At 54.3% G+C, this 14,925-nt stretch overlaps 1 long non-coding RNA gene across 2 annotated transcripts; it reads right to left on the bottom strand.

Moving 5' to 3' along the window:
• Positions 1-1,399: 1,399 nt before the first annotated feature.
• Positions 1,400-14,113, bottom strand: LOC141577988 (uncharacterized). 2 transcript variants are annotated; one of them, XR_012507737.1, is made up of 3 exons: positions 13,517-14,113; positions 8,829-11,333; positions 1,400-1,602 (listed from the first exon to the last, which is right to left on the bottom strand). It is a non-coding gene; the product is annotated as an uncharacterized LOC141577988 (long non-coding RNA). The 2 variants fall into 2 exon arrangements; XR_012507736.1 differs by lacking the exon at positions 1,400-1,602 and having other exon boundaries at positions 5,951-9,143; positions 11,254-11,333.
• Between the last annotated feature and the right edge of the window lie 812 nt (positions 14,114-14,925).

Here is a 14,925-nt window from a genome sequence, read left to right as displayed (position 1 = left end):
AGGGTGCATCCCTCATGATAGGATTAGTGCCCTTTTAAGAAGAAACCAAAGTGCTAGCTCGCTCCTTGCTCTCTGCCCTGTGAGGACACATTGAGGAATCAGCAGTCTGCGACCCAGAGGAGGGCTCTCACCAGAAGCTGACCATATCGACACCTTGATCTTGGAAGCCCTAGCCTCCAAAACTGTGAGAAATAATTTTCTGTGGTTTATAAGCCACCCAGTTGATGATATGTTGTTACAGCAGCCTGAAAGGACTAAGACATATAGCAAGAAATGGAATTGCTGGATCATATGGTAATTCTATTAAATTGAGTTATTTATTTATTTCTGTGCTATTGATTTGCTATAGATTTTAACCCCTTATCAGATACATGGTTTGCGAATATTTCCTCCCATTCTGTATGTTGCCTTTTCACTTTGTTGATTGTTTCCACTGCTCTGTGGAAGTCTGTAAGTTTGGTGCCATCTCATGTGTCTATTTTTGCCTTTATTTCCTGTGCTTTTCGTGTCATATCCAAGAAAGTATTGCCAAACCCGACACTATTAAGCTTCTCCCCTGTTTCCTACTGGTAGTTTTACAGCTTCAGCTCTTCCATTTAGGTCTTTCATCCATTTTGAGTTGACTTTTGTATATAGTGTAAGATAAGGATCTAACTTCATTCTTTTGCATGTGGAGATCCAGTTTTCCCAGCACCAATTGTTGAAGAGACTATTCTTTCCCCTTTTGTAGTCTTGGCATCTCTGTTGAAAGATCCTTTGACCATATACATGAGTAGGTTTATTTCTGGGCTCTCTGTTCTGTTCCACTGGTCTATATGTCTTTCTGTATGCCAGCACCACATTGTCTATTTTATTTTATTTTATTGAAGTATTGTCTATTTACAATGTTGGGTTAATTTCTGGTATACAGCATAGTGAGTCAGTTTTATATATATATATAAATATATATATATATATATATGTCCTTTTTCATACTCCTATTCATCATTGTCCCGGCTTCGTGCTGAGCGCGTTGCTCTAAAGCACCATGTGAGCTGGGTTTACTGGGTGGATTTGCTCCCCTGTAGAGCTCTAGATGAGGAAACTGACGTTTAGCCAGCTAGTACCTGCCTGAGGCTTCACAGCTGTAGTTTCTTGAGCCTTCGAGTGGATCACCCCAGCGTGTCTTCCTCACAGCGCTGTGAGGACAGTGCTTGCTTCCCCCATCTTCCAGACGAGGAGCAGGCGGCCCTGAGCCCAGCCTCACACAGGTAGCTCACAAAGGAACTGGGATCCAAACCCAGACGTCAGACCCTTGACCCCCACGCTCCTCATCACCACCGACTGCTCCAGACTCCACGCAGGCGTGCCCGCACCCTCAGCCTCCTGACAGAAGCCACTCAGCCAGATCTCCACAATCGTTGTCATTGTGTTTCCAACGGTTTATTGTAACTGATTAGGTTAAGGGTTGATTGTATTCTCGGTGTCCTGTCACTGTGAATGATGAATGAGGCTACACCTTTAAGGTGCAGAGTGTCCCCTGATCTCAGACACACAGAGGTGGCCTTGAGTCACAGGGGCGGGAAAGTCTTGCAGAGTGTTTCATGGACCTGTGGGGAAGGGCTTTATAGGAAGACGGAATGACATAAACATGAAATAACACCATCAGTGCCTACCCAGCCTTCACTCTGTGTCACAACTATTCTAAACACTTTGTATTTATTAATTCATTTAATCCACAAGCAATTCTATGAGGTAGGTACTTTACGAAACAGGAAAGAGGCTCAGAGAGGCTTAGGAACCTGCCCATGGATACACAGCTAGAGTGGGAAGGACCCTGAGCCAGGGCTGAGGCCCCAGGACTCCACATCGGAGAGGAGGCTTTCTGTGTAGGAAAGGCTTCCCCAGCCCTTTTTCTTTTTTAAAGCAAAAGGGGGTCCTTTGTTGAAGGGGCAGCTATACAGAGCTCTCAGGCCTTCAGAAAACAGGTCGTTAACCCTCTGTAAGCACCCCTGTAAAATGGGGACAATGATTATTGCTCCCCTAATTTCCCTCACCAAGCCTCCCCCTCTTCCAATCGCAGAGAGAATTCCCAAATTGGCAGCAAAGCCCTGGGGCATCGGGATGCGGTTCCCAGGAGGACCCCCCACTCCAGCAACACGGGCCTAACATGAGGTCTCTCCCTCAAGCTCTGGCCAGTCCTGTGTTCCCGGCAGGGCTGCCCACCGCAGGGCTGCGGGAACCCCGAGGGGGATTTCTTCCTGTCCAACTTTCTCTGTAAGAGCCTGTGCAGGTCGGGCCAGGAGACCCAGGAACAGCCGTGTACCCAGGGTGGCCAAGAGTGAAGACCCTTGAACCCCTGGCTCCACCCCCACCCTTGCGCTGTGACCTTGGGCAAGTGTCTTAATCTTGCTAGAGCCTCTCTCTGCTTCATTGGATTGTTGTGAAGATTAAATAAATTTGTATGTGTAGGGTGCTCAGAATAGTACCTGGCACAGAGTAATTGCTACATAAGTGGGCTATTATTTTTATAATTCAGCAAATACTTATGGAATTTCTGGGTACCCGGGTTGGGGGGGGTACTGGGATGGATAAGGCAGATCTCGTCCTGGCCCTCAAGGAGCTCAGCATCTACCAGGGTGGCCAGCTGTCTGCTTTGCCTGGGCCTGAGGGCTTTCCTGGGACGTGGGCTTATCAGTGCCCAAATTGGGAAAGTCCGTGGTGAGCTGGACAGGTCGGCCACCCTATTGTCCAGTGGGGACACAGATAATTAACAAGCCATCCCAGGTCGGCCTGGCCGAGAAGTTCGGGTGTCCTGGAAGCACTGAGCAGGGGTGGACTGAAGCCTGGGGTCAGGGAGGACTTCTGGAGGGAGGGTGTTTAGGCTGTGACCTGGAGGATGAGAAAGAATGAGCTGATGGAAGAAGGAAAGGAGGGGCTTGGGAAGGTGCTGGAGAGGGAAGCAGAGGGGAGTGTGCCTGGCAGAGGGACATAGGCGGGCAGAGCTGGAGGCCAGTGAGAACGTGGCCCATGGGGACCAAGATGTACCCAGAGACACGGGCAAAGGCCATCAGGACACCCCAATGCAGGCACTGGGAAGTATTCAGGGTGGGGGTGGGGAGCATAGCGGGGATACACAAGTGTGTATTTGCTCCTAGACCCTGGTTGCCTCTAGGGAGACTCCTGGGGGAGGGGGCACCGGAGATGAGGGTTAGAAACCCCATGGAGCTTTTTAAAACGGAGAGAATGTAATACCTACACCAAAAGAGAAAACAGCCTAAAACAACAGCCACGGTTGCCTCTGCCCATCCCTACCCCAACGCCCAGCTCACTCCAGCAAGGGGCCCCGCAGACAGTGGCTGCAGGACCCCCTGGCAAGGGCTGAGCCAGTCCCAGGGGCACCAAGCCGGCCCAGGAAGGGGAAGAGGCCACAGCCACACTGTCTGCCGCCTGGGCCTCCCCCCAGGCCTGCCGCAGACAGAACTAAACAGGCCGGCTTATCAGCTGTCGCCACTGCGTCCCACCCGACTGAGCTGGCCTCATTGCTGGGAAAGTGGCCCCCAGCCCTTTGCCAGGGACAGCACTGGGCCGGGGTGGGGAGCCGGCGGGGCTGTTTTCCCAGGGGTCAGTCTGCGGTGGGGGTGTCTGGTGAGTGTGGAGAGCCAGGACTGGGGCCCAGGGCTTGGTCTGCTGCAGACTTGCTTTGGGGTTTTAAAGAATTAATTTTTGATATTTTCTTAAAATTATACAAGTCATCCAAAAAATGTATTTTTCTTATAGAATCATCAGGCAGTTCTTCAGTATGTGAGGTCTAAATTCCTCCTCTCTGGAAATGGACCTGTCGGGTACCAGATCTGGGCTGTATTTGTAACATACACGCCCTTGTGGAGTCCTCATGGCCCCTGGGGAGGTAGGCACCGCCGTGCTCATTATACAGATGATCAAACTGAGGCCCAGCTGGTAAAGGTTTGTCCTTGACCCCAGGGCAGGGGAGCAGCAGGGCTGGATCCAAGGCTCCATCCCACTCTCTTTCAGGAGCCCTGAAGCACTTCCTCTGTAAGAGGTGGGGATACTGAAGCCAGAGGGGAAGCATGATCAGAGAAGCAGCATCTGGCTTTCCTGGGCCTCAGTGTCCTCATCTCAGCAATGGGGCCAGACATGCCGGCCCTGCTTCCCCTTCAGGGTAAATGTGAGGATGGGCCAGGGACTCCGTGTGTCTGTGAGCCCAGGGAGGAAGGGGTACGGGCTGGTCCTGTGTTCACCTCTCTTCCCTGTATCCCAGAGGTCCAACCAGGGGCGATGGGGTTGCCACTCAGATCACTGCCTAAGTCCCCCAAGGCCTGTTAACTCCTACTGGGTTTGGTCCCCAGACAGCGCATCCCCTGGCTTCTTGCCCAGAAAGACCAAACTGCAGCCTGGCTGACCTCGCTGGGCCAAACCAAGGCTGGGGTTGGGGGTAGTTCTGGGAGAGGAAGGGGGGAAGGAGGAGGGGCCTTTGAAGCCCCACTAGTCATGGGGTAGCTGGGACAGGAAGTGCTGGAGGCTGGAGGCTGGAGATGGGGGATACAGTCGGGGCAGAGGGGAGGCCTGGGACTGGCCCCCACCACTCGCAGATTCCTGTAGGCTCTCCCACGAGGCTGGTCTGACCACATACTCATCACTTCTCCTCAGACCTGCCCCAGCTCTTGAAGAGGGGTGAACTAACCACCTGGACCCAGGCTAGAATCTGTCCTGCTGGCCCTTCACTCCCCAGGGACAGTCACCAAATTCTGTGACTCCTGCCTCCCACTATCTCCCCAGCCTGGCTCTGCTCTCCATCCCCTCAAGGGGTCAGTCCTCTTTTCGTCCTAACAGGACCCTGAGCCCAGTTCCCTAACAGGACTCCCCTGCTCCCAGCCTTGCCTACCCCCTGCACGCACACGCACACACACACACAGATTCCTCCTTCTCTTCTCCAGAATTCCCCAAGTTCCACCTCCAAAATGCAATATGAGCCTTCACAGCCCTGTTAAAAACCCTGTAATGGCTCCCTACTGCCGAGAGGGACTGTCTGAACGCCTTAGCATGGCCTTTGAAGCACTCCTGCCTCCCCAGCCCCATCTACTTCATCAACCCCCCAACCCGAATTGCTTCAGTCTCGCTGCCACTCTCTAACCTGGGTGGGGTGTCTTTCAGGCCCCCATGCCTTTGTCCCTTCTGTCCCCTCCCCTGGAACTCCTCCTTCCCCACCCTTGCCTCCTTCCCAGGCACTGGTCGCTCCCCTGTGGCTCCCATGTGGCTCTGGGTCCCCATAATTGCAAGGCCGTGTAGAAAGGGCTCTGATTTATGAGTGTGTCTGTCTCCTTTGTGGTACTGGGTGTTCCTGGAAGGCAGAGCCTTCATTGCGCATGCCCAGTGCCCCGGCGCGTGACCGCACGATGGCCAAGAGCTCGAGAAATGTTTGTTGAGTGGGTGAACAGACCCAGTGCTGAGGACAGGGAAGTTGGGGGTGTGGGGCTTCCCTCTTTAGGGCGCTCCCTTTGTGGTCTGGGTTTGATGGCACCCCATTTTGGTGGAGAAGTCAGGGACATGGTCCTGCTCGTTCTCAGCCTTTTTTTGTGTTCTAAGTTCTGCCTGAAGTTTCCCCCACCTCTTCCCCTGGTCCAAAGCCTCTCCTGCCCTCCCAGCCCATCTGAAATACAGAGGCTTGCTGAACGCAGCTCCTAGCTTCCTCTGCCTGGCATTGGAGTTATTTTCTTCTGATGTTTTGTCCCCGTGAGCCTAGAAGGGAGCTTCTTGAGCCCCAATCCTTTCTCTGCTCTTTCTGTAGACTAGGGCAACAGCCCCCCTCTGCCCAGGGGGTAGCCCTATCACGGCTGCATAGAGACCTGCTGTAGAATGGAGACAGCGGTTGAATCTACCTGCAGTAATGCCAAGGTCTGACACTTCCCCCGGACAAGTCCTTCTCAGGGAGTGAGAAGCCCCAAGGGCCAGAGGATGTGCCCGCCCAGAGCCCACACCCACCCCACCCCCAGCCCTACTGCAGCCCCAGGGACTTGAGAATTCCCTCCCAGATGGCCCTGCGCCCTCTCCAGGGGCCCGTCCTCCTGAGGGCAGACGTGGATGCCAGTGTGAGGACCCCTCGGCTGGAGGTTGCCCTAGGGGCCTCTGTTCGTAGGAGGTATGGGGCTGGTGGTGGAAAGAGAAGTGAAAGGCTGGGGTGGGAGCCACCAGTCCTGGAGAGGAGCTCTGAGGCAGTCAAGAAACCTAAATGTGACCCTTTCCTTCCCAGTCATTTTGAAGGCCCATCTGCTACTTTATCAAGGCAGGAGGATGGGACATTTCACGTGGTTGATTTGACTTATCACTTCAAAATGCTTAGACCTAGGGTAAGTGGGCCCCGGGCCCTGCAAGGGTTAGAGGGGTCCTGGGCATCTCAGAGGGGAGTTGTGAGGGTTGAATAAAATGGTTCCTGGAAGTGGTTAGACTAGCACGTTGCCAGGAGCATAGCAAGCACAGGTCATGCTAGTTACCATCGCTGAGGACACGAAAGGCTGTGAACGGGAGTTGGGGCCAGATTGCAGCCTCCCTTGGAGGAGTCTGGGGGCCGGAGCAGGAGCAGCGCTGTCACCGCCGTCCCGAGCACCCTGGCTGAACTCCCTGTCTCGTTGGGACGCACACCAGTGCAGGATTACTCTGCTGCTGCCGGGCCGTGGCCTTCTCTCTTCCCTCTCTGTGAGCTCTCAGCACCCCCAGGTCATCAGGGAGGGCCTCACTGAGGAGATGACATTGGCACCAGCCCAGGAGCAGTCTCACCGTGTCACAGGGAGGCTGTCCATGTAAAGAAAGAAAGCCTTTATGCCCTAGAGTAAGAATCAGAACTAATACTGCCATTAATTTTATAACTTTGAAAACTTATTGCTTTTATTATATTATTATTATTATTATTATTATTATTATTATTATTATTATTATTATTATTATTATTATATATTTTACCATACAGCAACATATAGTCAGGTCATTGTCAAGATGCTAGCATACAGAGATAAGCAAAAAAAAAAAAAAAAAAAAAAAAAGCCACCAGCAGTCCCTCCGCTGGAACAAAGCCACCATGAACATTTGCCTGGAGATTCATTATAACCAAAATATTGAAACTCTAATTCTCCTCTGAGAAAGCTCTCCGCACTGGAATGAAAAAGTTTGATTCTGGCAAAATGTCTCCCTTGGCTTGCTGTCTCTCTGTCCATCCAGGATCTCCCTCCCTGCCTCACCTCCCCCTTTGCCTGAGTCACCTGGCTTAGTCCAGCCTTCAAACCTTTGCTCTGGAAGTGAGAACCAGGACAGGCAACTGGCCAGGCTGAGCGCTCATCTGAGCTGCCCGCCTTGTTTTACTTGATGGGGTGTGTCTTGCCCAAGGATACACAGCACTTTGGTGGCGCCACTGGGACAAGGGCTGAAACCTTCTGACTCCTTGTTCAGTGCCCTTTCCCTATGACCACCATTTGGAACAATCCCCTGCTTGCCGTGTGTCTGTCTAGTTCCTCCCCATCCATCAGTCCTCCTGCCTCCTCTAGGGAGCCTTCCTGACTGCCTCACCTTCTCTCTCTCCTGCAGCTCCCTGATAATAACTCACCCACGGAGTGTTATGGTGTGCTGGGCACAATTCTAAAAGCCGCAGATTAACCCTCTGGTCCCCATTTTACAAAGAGCCTGAGGCTTTGAGATGTGACGTAAATTGCCCAGAGCAACCAATAGTTGGCAGTCTGGACCCCTGGCTTTAGAGCCCATGCCCTTGGCCCCTTCCCGGGGGGCTCAGTCTTGACCGTGAGTCCTTCTAGGCAGCAGGGCACAGCAGAAGGAGCGCTGGACTTAAAGTCCAATGATTGGCTTCAAGTTTCAGCTCTGGTGCCACTGCCCATTTACTCAATTTCACATACACGGAGCCAAGTGATGGATGCTGTTTGCATGGTGTGTGATGGCAACCGCCTCATTCAGCCTCACAAAGCCACCCGTAGAGGGATAAAGAGGAGACAGACGGCACCGCAGCATCATGGGGCCGTTGTGGGGGTTAACAAGGGGACGCTGGTCTTGTGTTCCTAATGTGTCCCCCGCTCTGTTGTGTCCCAGTCAGGCCCGGAAAGTGCTTCCTGTGCACAGGGAGAGGAGCAGCAGGAAGGCTGGCCCGCTGGGGCAGGGAGCGAGGGTCTCCTGGGCGCCAGTGCAGCACAGTGGTTAAAGGGTTAATACTGGCACCAGGCTGCCTGGGTTCAAATCTCAGCTCTGCCCTTGCTGGCTGCCTCACCTTGGGCATGCTCCTTGGCCTCCCTGTGCCTCAGTTTCCTCATTTGCAAGCCAGGGGATGAAAATAGAACCTCCCTCCTAGGGCTGTCTGACGTTTAAATGAGTGAATCCTAATAAAGCACTTACCATTCCTGGCACAAGGTGAGTGATTCATAGTGTGGGTTGTTATAAATGCCACTATTATTATCCTGTGGCCACACTGCTCGGTGTGTGGAGCCAGAGGGCAGCTCCCGCGCCCCGGGGGCCACATTGGCCTGGGGCCAGGTGCACTCTGCTCCCATATGGCCCTGCCCCTCCCTCCTTGAAACGTACCCTCTGGGGATCTCATTCAGCAAAAGCACCCAACCTTCAGCAAGTTTTTCGGGGACAGCAGTCACAGTGGGTATCTGGGCCCACGTAAGCCCACTGTTGATCTTGGCTACCTCCGCCTTTCCGTCCCCCAGGCCAGGAGCCGAGCCAGAGAAACTGTGGTTCCTGTAGTGGTTGTTTTATACAAACTGGCCATTTGGGGCCCTCTGAATGACCTCCCATTTCACAAAGAGGAAACCCGAGGCCCAGAGAAGTACCGTATTGTTGCTGGCTGTTCCGTGGCGAGCGAGCTCTTTCCCGGGCCCTGCGCAGTCATCTACCCGGACTTGTCTCTGGGTCCACAGTGCAGCCACGGAGCTGCCCGAACTTAGCCCGAGTCTCTGTCGGGGCAGCTCTGTGCTCAGCTAATGCTCGTCCTGCAGGACCGGACAGGCGCGTCGCTCATCCTCCTGGGTCACGGAGGAGGCAGCCGCCGCCCAGAGAAGGGCACTGGCTGGCTGCTCTGGGCTGCACAGTGAGCCCCTCCCGCACCTCCAGGAAGGATCCAGGGCCCTGTAGGGAAATGGGGCGCCCTGTGGGCACCAAGAAGAATGGTGGGGAGAATGGCAAACGACAGAGAACAGGAGGTGGCTCAGACCCAGACCATATTCCGGGGGAGGGGGGTCCCTCCATCCACTATAAGATGGAGGGGTGGAGAGGGAGAAAGCCAGGCTTGTGCTTCTGCAGTTGGGGAAACTGAGGCAGAGAGTTTCAGAGCAAGATAGTGATTCATTGGGTCCAGAAGAGTCCGTGCCAGTGCCTTCTGCTCTCAGCCCTCTGATGTCCAAAGCCCTGGCCCAGGCACCCCAAGTCCCTGAGGGAACCCCCCATAGTCCAGAGGGATCTAGAAGCAGGGGGTGAAGCCCCCTCTGCTTCTCATTTGCAGGATGACTTGGGAACAAGTCCCGGCTCTTCTCTGGGCCTCAGTTTCCTCATCTGCATAATGCATTAGTGCTCACGGCCCTCATTCACCCACTGAGGACCGACATAATGGATGAGATTTTTCTTTGAAAATTATGAAGTGAAGGGCACGGGTGAAGTCCATGATGAGAACTCAAAAAAGACTAGAGGGGGTTACAATCGTCCAAAGAGAGAGGTTATCATGGGAAGTGTCCAAGCTCTGTATATATGTATTTGACATTACTCTATTGTGTATATTTACTTATAAAATTAATTTTTGTTGGTCTCAAAACAGACCTTACCACAAGCATAAGGAAACAGAAGCAAAAAAAAAAAAAAGAAAGGAAATCCATTGTTAACATTTTGGTGAAGCTTCTTTTTTCTACGCAGGTGTATTAAAATATCAACATGTATATGTGTGTTGAAGACTATAGAATATTTCACATATTGTTTTATACAATTTTATACAATTTTCTCTTTTTTTTACTTGCCAATATCTCAGTAACGCGTCTCCTCGTCACCAAAGCTTTCTGTGCGGCTCCCGTTTCCCTCTCACGGCTTTGGGGACTCTCTGGGGCGGGGATACTGTGGTTTGGTGAGGCAGCCACCATAGGTCGGAGCCATTTAAGTGACAGACACCGTCCCACCCCGAGGCTCCTACCTCCAGGCCTCTGCCCCGGGTGGGGAGCTGGGAGTGGAGTGAGAGGCTGCGGAGGCCTTCTGGAGGTGAGGTCTGTCCCCTGATAATGCCGGCTGGGGGGGAACCAGGGGTGGTGCCTGGGGAGGGAAGGGCCAGCCGTACCCAGGACCAACCCACAGGCCTCCTGATCCGTGATCTAGGCATGGTTTTCCCCCAGAGAAGACTTTACCACTTTGCTGAGCCAGCAGATGGCAGCCCCTCCTGCCAGGGCCACCCCAGCGTGGGCGGTGGAGGATGCGCAGAGGTGGCGGTGGCTGCAGCTGGCCTCGTTCCCTGCTCTGCCTCTAGACCCCGGGTCCCTGAGTTGCGACTTTGCTCCCTGGCAGCGAGGACCAAGACTGCTCTTCTGGACCCGAGGAAGGCCTCCAAGGGGCCGGGAAGAGGGAAGGGGCTCGTCTGTCTTGGACTCAAGGCATCTGATCTTATCTGTCCTATGACAGGTGTGGACACTGAGGCCTAAGGCCTCCCCGGCAAGTGACAGAAATGCAGGTCGGATGACCAGCTGAGGGATCATTCCATGCCACCTTGCTTGCGGTAAAACACTGCCACTGAGACGGGAGTCCCTGGAGCCAGGCTGCCTGGGTTGGAGTCCCGGCAGTGCCACGCACACTCACAGAGGTGTGGCAACGGGCTAGTCACATCACTCCGCCAGTCCTCAGTTTCCCCTTCCTGAAAATGTTTCTAAGACTCATCACATACTCCATAGGGTTGCTGTGAGGCCTGTACAAGTTGATCCACGTGAAGCACTTTGAGCTGTGGCCACGCACAGGAAGGACACACAAACTCACGCTGTGTTCTTTCTGGCACTCCCAGTAAGGTGCAGGCTGACGTATGTCCCCCTCCCTGCCCTCACCTGAGCCTTCCAGCCCACAGTCTTCTGAGCTGGCCGAACTCCGCGATGTGATGGTGTCACCTGTGGGGGCTCTCAGCCGAGGGACAGGAGACTGTCCTCTTTCGATCATTGTCTCTTGGAATGTGCCCTCCTCCAGGAGCCTGGCTCTGATGGATGTTTTTTTGTTCTGTCACCTGGGTTAATCACTTACCGTCTCTGGGAAAACAGGAGTTGGACTTGAGGATGGTTATAGCTCCTTCCGATGCCAGAATGGAGGATTCCGGATGCAGCCTGGAATGGAGCGACTTGGCAGAGGGGCATGTGGTTGGGGTTTGGGCTGAACTGTGCCCACCCCCCGGCCCCATTCTGCCCCAATTCATACGTTGAAGTTCTAACCCCTAGTGCCTCAGAAAGTGGCTGTGTTTGGAGATAGGGTCTCTAAAGAGGTAATGAGATTAAAAGGAGATAATTAGGGTGGATCCTCATCCAAAATGAGTGGAGTCCTTATGAGAAGAGGAGATCGGGCAGGACAGACTGACAGACAGAGAGGACCACGTGAAGACAGAGGGAGATGCCAAGGAGCGAGGCCTCAGAGGAAACCAACCCTGTTGACACTTCGATCTTACACTTCTAACCTCCAGAATGGTGAGAAAATACATTTCTGTTAAGTCATCCCATCTGCGGTTCTTTATTACGGCAGTCCCAGCAGACGAATGGGTTAGAGGTTGTCTGTCTGGTCCCATAAGGACTGTCTTTGACTCACCAGGCTGCCAGGGCCTGCAGAGGGTGAGGACCTGGGAGCCCCTGTTGCTTCCTAAAGAGGAGAGAGTCCTCCGTTGTTGGGCCAGTGGGCCCTGGGAATCTCTGGGTTGATAAAATTAGCCCTACTGTGTGCCCATCCCTGGCCATTCCTGTATTCCTTAGTCTGTACCTCCAAGGATGGCATTTTTAGTCACATTCTCCAAAAGGGGAAACAGAGGCTCAGGAAGCCACCTGCCCAAGGATCCAGCCTTGGTCTGCCTGCCTGCCCCCACTCCCAAGCCATGTTCTTTTGTGCACACCCAAGTGCTTCTCCAAGGAGGCCTCCCACGGTTCCCCGGGTGGGCTGTGCCCCGTCACCGTGTGGCAGCTGGGATCCCGGCACCCCTGCACCCTGGTGACGAGGGAGATCTGGGAAAGGCCCAGACTCCAGGCAGGAATACCCTCCCCCGGCTTTCCTCCGTCTTTTTCTGTTGTTTCTTTGCTCAGCCGGGCCCTGTTATCTTCCTCTGAGTCTGACGCCTAGTTCTTCCTGTTTAAAATTCAGACTCTGGACTTTTCCTCCGGGGGCGGTTATGTGTTTGTTTTGTGTTTTGGATTCTCCCCCAGCTCCTATCTCTGGCACTTTAGATCATACAGGCTCAGTACCAACACTGTTTTCAATACCCCAGCGCCCCGGTGAGTGGGGGGGTCCTCTGCCCCATGACCTGGCGGGGGACATCTGGGTAGCAGGGGCGGAAGGGGGAGCCTGTTGCTTTTTCCCTGGCTGTAATATGCAGGGTCCATTAGCCCTGCCCTGCTGCCCCCTTCTCACCCACGGCTCCTCCTGCACCCCAGCGCAAGCTGAGGCTTTCCCAGTTCCCTGCAACTTTCTGCTTTGAGCCCAGCACACAACAGGAAGGAGATTCAGCCATAGAACAAGAAAAAAAGGTGTGAACCTGAGTCACCTTGATAGCTCTACTCCTGAGAGTGGAGACGGGGCCCTGGGGAACCAGGCTGGTGCTGCCTGTGTGGGAGGGAGCACTGAACCGGGAGTCAGGAGACCTGGGTTCCCTCCCTTGGCTTTCCACCTCGTGCTCTGTGAGCTTGGGCACATCTCGTCCCTCTCTGGGCCTCAGCTTTGTCACAGGAAGGTGGCAGAGGACTTGAGCCAGCCAGCCAGCCCCACGTCCCTTCCAGCCTGATGAGCTGTGATTTTAGGCCTTCATGAGATGCTCCTGGGGACTCTAAGTGGCATGATTGTGGGAAGACACAGGGCACGGAGAGCAGTCAGGGGCTGAGGTGCGCATGGCCTCCAAGGTACAGACCCAGCACCACCTCATCCAGGCAGCCTCCCTTCTCTAAGACTCTCCAGTACTTCCCGTCCCCACCCAGAAACACTGGGAAGGCTTCAGGCTTGGAGTGAGACTTTGGGACTGTCCTTAACCCCCCTGAGCCTCAGTGTGCTACTCCGCCAAATGGAGATGCTTTTTGTCTTAAAGGGCTTCTGATGGTACCCTGCACGCAGGAGGTGCTGTGTGAATGGTGGGTATGCTTGTCAATGTCTCCTGGTGGGACGATCTATGTGAGGAGCTGTGAGTTCCTGGAGGGCAGGTGTCAGGTCTGACCCATCCTTGGGTACCCCTGGCCCGGGGACCTCTGATTGAGAAGGGGATGCCTCAGGGGACAGGGTGTCAGGTAACACTTGAGCCCCACCTCACATCCCCTCCACTTACCTGGGTATTTATTCCAGCTTCTACCAGGGCAGCTGGCTCTGAACAGGTGTATAGTGATGGCTCCTTGCCTTGCAGCTCACTTATCATTCTCCTTTGGCCCCAGGTGATAGGAACAAGGGGATAATATTCCCCTTCCTGTCTGAGCCGCGTTCTGCCCTCTGAGGGTCCCAGCAGGATGAAGCCCAGTTGCCCACGGCAGCGACTCGCTTGTTAACATCCCTGAGGTTTGCTCTCCTTCCTTCCTCCACTGTTTCAGTCATTCCAGTGCCTCATTTCTGACTTTGCGGGGAGAGGCTAGAGTCTTTGAGGAAGGTCCCCAGGGATCACAGTCAGTGTATGAAAGCTGCGGCCGGCGTACCTTGAAAACCTCAGGCTGAACCCAACTGTCCGGGGTGAAGCCTCAAGATGGGGCCCGGCACTGCCAAGCAAGAGAGCCCCTGGCCAGATTCTCTCTGCTCCTCCTCTCACCAGCCCGGCCAGCTAGGGATGCATTGCCCTGTCCTGAGTAAGGCAAGTGGCTGAGCTGGACGCTGTGCCTCCCCCTGCAGATTCCCAGTCCACCCAGGTGTCGTTCATCCCACTGGGTCCCCAAGGAGGCACCAGGCTTCACTCCTTTTCTGCTTCTGTCGGCAGGTTTTAGGGTATCTTTTCTGGTTACTGATTTCAGGAAAAAAAAAAGTCTAGTTATTCTTCCCCATCTCTCAGCCCTTCCCCTTCGAGCCCTGAGGGAAGGCTGCCTAGTTCAGGGGCCGGGGTCTAGGCGGGGTCCTGCCCCCAGCCTGGGACCCCGGAGCCCGCAGACAAGGGAAGAGCTGCTCCCTACAGGGGCAGAGACTCAGCCGCAAGGAGCATGGGCTTGGACTCCAATCACGGTTCCCCGGGGCATGGCACTCAGGCTCCCTACGTTTCAGTGTCCTCATTGGTAAAGGAGGAATGATAACCCAACCAACCTCAAGGGGCCCTGCGGAGGTTAAGTCAGATAACGTAGAAATTGTCCGGTACATCGTGAGCTGGGTCTATTTGATTTCTGTGTTCTGGGTGGACAAGAGAATCAGGTTTTGGCAGGCTTGAGTGAGGAACGAGGTGGGAGAGAGCATGGAGTTTCGAGCCAAAGAACCAGATCCCAGCCTGGCTCCCTGCTGACTGGCTGTGGGACTTTGGCCCCATCAGTGGCTCCAAGATACCATTTGTACGTGGGGACAATTGTGAGGAGGCTCCAGTGAGACGGTAGGGCCAGTGAGCAGGGGCCTATCCCCGCTGGCCTGGCCCCAGTCCCCACCCCAGTCAGCTTGGACACCAGGACAGGCGGGCACAGTGATCCCTGGGCAGCCGGCTCCCAGCATCCTGCCGCCAGCTCCCCAGGCCTCCCGTCTGCACGTCCTGCCCTACCCAGCCCGCCAGGGTGGCTG

This window comes from Camelus bactrianus, chromosome 6, assembly GCF_048773025.1.
Source record: "Camelus bactrianus isolate YW-2024 breed Bactrian camel chromosome 6, ASM4877302v1, whole genome shotgun sequence".
In the NCBI taxonomy this organism is placed as follows: Eukaryota; Metazoa; Chordata; class Mammalia; order Artiodactyla; family Camelidae; genus Camelus; species Camelus bactrianus.
The sequence above is the reverse complement of the archived record's forward strand: the minus strand, read 5'-3'. Positions and strand labels throughout refer to the sequence as shown.